Source organism: Pinus tabuliformis, chromosome 4_2 (genome assembly GCF_031772625.1).
Source record: "Pinus tabuliformis cultivar Carrire ecotype Pingquan chromosome 4_2, CPIR1, whole genome shotgun sequence".
NCBI classification, from domain to species: Eukaryota; Viridiplantae; Streptophyta; class Pinopsida; order Pinales; family Pinaceae; genus Pinus; species Pinus tabuliformis.
This window is the reverse complement of record NC_142304.1, coordinates 574,518,641-574,526,423: the sequence shown is the minus strand read 5'-3', so window position 1 is coordinate 574,526,423 and position 7,783 is coordinate 574,518,641.

The window sequence follows — 7,783 nt, the reverse complement described above, 5'->3', positions numbered from 1 at the left end:
TTACGAATCTCAGATAAGTATGAGACCCCTATGCTCAGATATGTTGTTATGACACATAGATTACATATTTGTGACAAGTTTGATGATAATTCCTATCATAGATAGTAGGGGTCAGATCAAGTACTTGTACCAATGATTAAATTAGTAGCCTTATTTCATTGTTATTTGTTATTTCTGAAAGTGTCATTAAGTTCTGGGTAGTGGCCTGAGTTCTGGCCCTGAAAAAGTGGCACGAAATTTGGGATTGTTGGCTCAGAAAAGGTTGAAAATGTCCATTGTCGCTGGCATTCCTTGTTGTGAGAGTGATTGGAAGGCCTCAGTCGCATGCATGGCTTGTCATGGGAGCAGTTGAGGGTCCAAATCAATGAAATATCAGTTGTCTCAAGGGTTCGTCACCTAGAAAGGTTGGTTGGCTCTTAAAGGTTTTGTAGCATGTGTGGAAGGCAAAATGGTTTTGTTTTGTCGATTCCACTTCCTTAACTGTACATGGGGAGTTGAACCACATCATAATAGCCTCTCGTCACATGTTTACCCAAGCGGACCGATTGACTTGGGTAAATGTGGGAGGAGGGTGTTACAAATATATTCAAAAGATAAACAAAAAAAATATTGAGGTTTTTATCTAAAGACTAATACTAACCAACCAAATGGCTAATACATCTTAATGAACCAGAAACCGAAAAGGTAAATTAAAGAAACATACAAGAATGAATTGGAGGTCTCCACCTCTATTGGCTCTTTTCCAAAGAGCTTTCAAAATCAATTGATTAATTCAACAAAAAAAAAAAAAAAGAAGAAGAAGATGTGTTGACGATGGCATTGGTTTTTTTATAGGTCTATGGCACTATGTTCCAATGGGTATTGTTATGGGAGGTGACATTAAATGTAATGTATGAGATAAGTTGTTATGTATTTATAAGGGTTTTTAATAAAGAGACGATCATTTCAAAGGTGCAAGAGGGGCTTTGGCATGGCTGGAGACATTGCTTACAAGGTCATCTTAGACAGGCAAATTCAATCTAACTAGTTCAAAAAGGTTGGAAAAAATGATGTAGAGGTAGACAAATGTATGTGGTGGTTTGTAGTAGGATGTAGAGAAGGTATACAAGGTAGACTAGAAATATCACTAACAAACAAAAGAGTGCAACCTTGCCCCTTGAAAAAACACCTTCAATGAGGTGTAGCAGGCATAATGGGATGATGGAAATCAAGATTATCTTTGATCATGATGGAAATTATAAATTAAATTTTGAATAAATGCGGTTTACCAATTCAATAATAGTTACTTCAATATGCGTGCTTATTTTGTAATAGCTTCCAAAATTTTAATTGTTGCACTGAGAGGCACTCTCCAAGCCAATATGGAAGAGATGTGGTAATGTTCGGTTATGTTATGTTATCTAAAAATTTTGACTCTATCAAGTTACATAAAAATGAAAATGAAAATGAAATGAGGGATTTGATCCTTCTCGGCACTTGATTACTATGGAATTCAGATGGATCTACATTGGTTTAATTATCAATAACTAGAGCACCATATAAATTAAATGGTTGGTAAACACCTATAGGGATCGATCCATAAGAAGCATCAAAGCACTTACTTCATAATACATCTCATGTTGATTAAAAAAAAAAAACATAACTAAATTATAACTTTATTTTAAATTATTTGTATTATTGTTGTTAATTATAAAAAAAAAAAAAATCAATATATGAGTTGAACATATAGACATTTAAAAAAACATGAAACATTTTTAACTATGGGGATTTACCCCCACTTTACCATGGAAATTCTTCATTTTTAAATAGGTTCTATTATAATACCATGTGCCAATGCCATGGCTTATCAATACCGCATGCCCAAAAAACCACAACTCACTTCATATGACATTTTTTGAAGTTAATCAATTAATTCAAAGGGAAAAAAGGCATAACTACTTTGGAGCTAAATATCAACTTTTGATTCATGTACTATTATGATTATTCTACTATATTTTTTGGAGGTTAAATCCAAACCATCCATATAATAATTATTGATAATTAACTTAAAATTCTATAAACCCTATTCCAAAGTAGACATGCCTATTGGTATAATTATTAGGTGGATGGTAGGGATTTAACCTCCACAGAATATTCTAAGATATTTTTACCAATATACACAAATCAAATTGATCTGAATTGGTCATTATATTTTTTCTCATCCATCCCGATGCTTTCAAAGTGGAAAAAGTGGACGAATCAGTTCACAGGACCAATTTTACTGGTGAGACCTAGTTTGGAAAATCCAGATCTAAAACCTTCCTGGAGCAGTTTGAGGCATCAGACGACATTTTTTGGGGGTAAAAATTTGTTGCTCTAACGTCGCACTCTTTTATCCTATTCTACACATAAAGACATTTCCATCGGTGCAATAATTATCTCAATTAGAGTCCATATACAAAATTTATGTCACTCAGAAGTTGACCTTCTTGTTTCGACCACCATAATTCGAGAGGATGCCACGCCATCCCGCATTACTCCTAAAAAATGGGCTAGCCATGTGATAATAATGAAGAATACTTTAGAATGGTCCATATTGTAACTATAGTTAAGATTGAAGGAATCAAACTCAACCATTAGTAGGCTATTGGCTTGTGTTATAACCGAGCCACTAGGAGGAAAAGGGATTCCATTCTTTTCATAGGCATTTTGTTCCATAGATGAGCAGACTAGCCGAGAGAGATAGAGGAAGAGCACACAAGAAGGATATGTGAATTGTAGTCCATGAGCTATAGGCCTTACTTCTTTGTACTTGCGGCCATTTTCTATTCATATAAAAAGAGCGGAGCAACCTCACCTTCCAACTGGGTTTTCTCTCGGAAGGGTTTCCCCATATATATCTTGTGTCAATTGTGGTTTGTGATTTTTTATTTCATTGTTCTCTATTTTCTACATAATTATAATTTGCATGTGTATGTGATAAACAATAATTTATAGATCCAGAAATCTAAAGAGAAATAAACCCTCATAGTGTATATTTCATATTTTTAAGAATAATTGTATCATATTTGTTGTGATGAACTGTCCAGAGGAATATCCACAGTAATTTACAGATCACAAAGGTTGAGATTTATCTCCAAAGCAGTTATGTCATTTTTTCCTTTTTAATTAAATAGATTAATTAAAAAAATGTCATATGAACAAGTGGCATGTGAAATAAGTTCTGGTTTTTTGGGTGTGTGGTATTGATAAACCATGGTATTATAATAAATCTTATTTAAGATTTAGAATCTCCATGGTAAAGTGAGGGTGAATCTCCATGGTTAAGAATCTTGTTACATATTTTTCTTAAATGTATAAATGTTTAATTTATATATTAATTTTTTTAATTAATAATAATAATTTAAATAAGTTGTAATTTAGTTAGATAATTGGTGTTATCTTGGGGGGTTGGGAGGGAGAATGAAATGCTCCGCACCTAAATTAAATTCTCATAATTGAAATGACGGGAAGAAAATATATGATATTTTTTTTAACATCGTAATATTTATCATAAGTGTTTTAATGTTTATTATTGATTGATATCCATGCTAGTATTATTTATAGATAGCAAAATTTCGTTCACAAATGGCAAACTTACTAACATATTGGATTTTGGAACAAAGCAAATCACTTTGAAAACATAGCATACTATTATGTTCTCACACTTTGTAAACATAGCATACTAACATGTTCACAAAAAAACACAATTGTAAGGTTAACAATCTCACTCATAAGGTTTCTTAATTGAACATAGAAATTTTGGAAGAAAAAAAAGGAGTTTTACCTTATCCCCATACCATAGTAATTCAATGTTTATTCATAAGAAATGAACATGGGTCACCATGCAGCTCATAGTAAGCATATTTTTTATAGAATCAATTTTATTTCATGTTTTTCAAATTGGTATTAGGTCCTTTCTTTAGAATCTATATTAGCATATATATTATAAGATCCTCAACAAAGGATAGTAGTTTTTCTTTTAGCATCAAGACTATATAATTGTGATATTGAATTTGGGTTATTGGACAAGTTATGTTTTGGATTACTCCATTAACTAGTATGTATTGGGGGCTTTAACATATTGTTTCCTTAGTTTTCCAAGATATGGGTTTTGTAAGATAAATTTCTAAGAATGATATGTGAATATCATTATTTATTTTTCTAGTATATAAAAAAATTGTGTGTGAGTGTCATTATTTGCTTTTATAGTATATAAAAAACCTATGTGTGCATTTTATAAAGAGTTTATCTATGTATTGTTTATTGTAAAGATTTAAAACTTACAATATGGCTATAACATTTCTTTTAATACATAGTATAAGTGTTTTTGACAAAAGAAGAAACATACTCTGAGATTTAAAACTTACAGTATAGTTGCAGCATTTCTTTTAATACATAGTATACATGTTTATATTAAAAGAAGAAGAAAAAAAACTTAAGTTATAATAACAAGCCTAGATCCATCTTAATTCTAGATCTACCAAGTGCCTAGAGGAATCAAAACTCTTTTCACTCTAAAAGAGGTTTGCACCTCAAGAGATTTGATCACTCTTAAGGCTTGGTGGATCCAAAGTTAAAATCTCTCTCTCTTGCTATATATATATATATATATATATATATATATACTATTGCAAAAACCATAGGTTGTCAAAACCTAGACCCGAAAAAATTAACTATTTTACCACAATTTTATTTTAGTTATTAATTTTTATTTTTTTAATTTTATTTTATTTTTATGTAATTTTATTGAGTCAAAATATTTACATAACATAACCTTACAACATCTCTTCCTTAAAGTCTTGAGTTTCAATATTGAATAAAAGTTTGTTTTGTAAGTAATTAGTGGAGTTACCCCTAAAATTGAGTTCTAGTTCTAGATGTCATTATTATTATATAATAAAACTAGCAATTGCACCACATGTTACAAAGGAAATGTCATAAGGTGAGAGCATAAGAAAGAGTAGCGTAGAAGATAGAAGTAAATTTTTTATGCAATTTTATTTATTTACCAGTGTTTATGTGAGAAAAACTTTGAAATTTAAACATTGAATTAGCATGTTGCAAAGTAATACTCAAACACATCCAAAGGAAACCAAGAGTTCCCTCCTTGTAGCTAGACAACTTAAAGAAAGAATTATTGCATGGATCCCTCACTCATTACTCATATTTAAAAGTGAATTATGGCACTTACACCTCTTGCTTTAGCATGATATTGAAGTCAACAAAAGTAAATCTGAAAGTTGGCACCTTTGTAGAAGGGTAATAATAAAAAACCGAAATGTTACCTTGTTTCTCGTGGCATCATTGACAATCAGTAATAAGGCACAACCATCCCATTAAATAATGGAAGTAGTGGCCATCATTTATAAGAAAATTGTACCATATGTTGCAAAAGAAACGATGTAAGGTTGTAGCAAATGGAATAATAGCATAGATGAAAAAAGATATAATTAATTTATAAAATATCTCTAATCAACAAAATTAATGAGATTTAAAATATAAAATTTGAACATAAAAGTTGATAATTGAATCTTTTTTCAGTGGGGGAGCCCTCTGAACAATCACAATACATCATATATCGCCGAAGCGAGCAGATTTCAACATACAATATCCTCGAAGCGAGCAGAATATGTCAACATCGGAACACATACGTCATCATTGAATGAAATGCTGCAGCAGCAGCGCGCGGCATCGGCAGAAACCGATCCTGGCTAAGGGGTGCGAAAGCCTACCACCCCCACCAACGCGTCATGCACTCGCGTCATTGATAATTGAATCTTTACAAATATGAAATTTACAACTCATCGAAATTGTTTCTGGATACCAATACTTATGCTTCCAATTTGTGCGGGTCAAGATTATGAACCACTTCAGTGTTGTAACAATATATAATCAACACAAATTCAAGATATCATTAATACTTTCTCTATTCAATGAGACTCAAGAGTCGTTGATTTGATTTAATCCGATTGAACTCCTTTGACTTTTCAACATTCCTATTGACATTATTACAATGGATCGTTGTCGTTCCTTGTTCATCCAACAGTGTAATAGTGATCTGGATTGATAATATACCTTCCTCCTTCTCCTTTAACTGTAGTGTTACTTGTTGTACACAACTAGGGTTTTCATAACCTTAACCACTTCGATTCATCACCAGGAAAGAGCGCCAAAGTAAAAATTGACTCACACAACACAAAAAATACCATTAACATTATTTTCACGGTTCGACCATATTCCAGGAACTCAAAATGTATGGATGTTGAAGCACGTTCCTCCAAGGAAATTTTGCAACATTTATCATCTGAATCCCAACGATTTAAGTTATTTGAATAGGAACATGCAATTTCTAGGTAATACAATGGCTTTTGTATCATTCAACATTAAATTTTGAATATATTCTACTCAATAACTCTGTCAAATGCAGATATGCTTACTCAGAGATCCAAAACACAAATTACATAACTTACAACATTACAAATATAAAAATATGAGGTTATGGATCAAAATCAACTGTATATTGCAAGTTTAACCCATTCACACTGAAACTATCCATAAGAAAATGGCTACATGGAACAGGAAAATTGAATAAAGATTATGCATATATAGAGTACATACTTTGTTTTCTCTATTCCACCAACAAAACTTGATTCGATACAACTTCCACATTAAAACTAAACAAATTTGTTTCAGATCCAAATAATTCGGATCTGCTACTTATTTTAGACTTCTCAACAAACAACTCATTACTCCTCAAAGATTTGAAAGAACGCTTGGAAAAATAACCATTATTGCACACTCTTTTTAATGCTCTATTAATAGGACTCACCCATAATAATAAAAAAATCCCTTAGCAATAGAAAAATAAAAATAAATATAAATATATTTCATTGATGCCCTTGCATTACACAAATCCAATATTTTAGGCTTTAGAGAACTGATAAGTCTAGTCCAAAAATTTCACTCTCAATATCTTCAATTTTGGAATCAAACATTCAACCCAAATATCTTTATTCCTGATACCCATTTGTCCATACAATGAGCATATGGTGAATATGAACCTACTATTGAAAAAAGGAAGGGGATATGATGAATATAAACATACTATGGAACAAAATTCAAATATTTAATATTTGTGAGGGTTGAATGGTAGCTTACAACATTACACACAGTAATCGCAATCACAAAATTAAAACAATACAAACTAAAAACAACCCACAAAAGTAGTAGTCAAGATAGAGGGTCTATATGTATCTCAAAAGTAAAAAGCTATAAAATTAAATTAAAATAAAATATCTATAAAATAATTTGATTGTAAAATTAGTTATGGTTTTTGGGCATGTGGCCTTGATAAACCATAATATTGTAATAAAACCTACTTACAAGTTAATAATATCCATGGTAAAGAGGGGGTGAATACCCATGGTTAAGAATCTTGTGATATTGTAAGTATTAAAATTTTGTATGCCTATTAATTAAATTTAAATATGTTACTGAATCATTATTTTAATGTATATGGTAAAATGAATCTTAATTTATAACTACTACTTACATGTTATATATATTTAACATTTCAATATCTATAAAAATATTATTATTTTCAATTATATGTTTATTAATTAAATTTATCAAGTTTTTATATGTCTATCAATTCTATGTTTGAAATATCATGGTTATGAATATGAATCATATTATTAATGTAATGTGTATATTATGATTGTTAGTAATTTTATTAATAAAAACAAAGTTACAATATAACAAA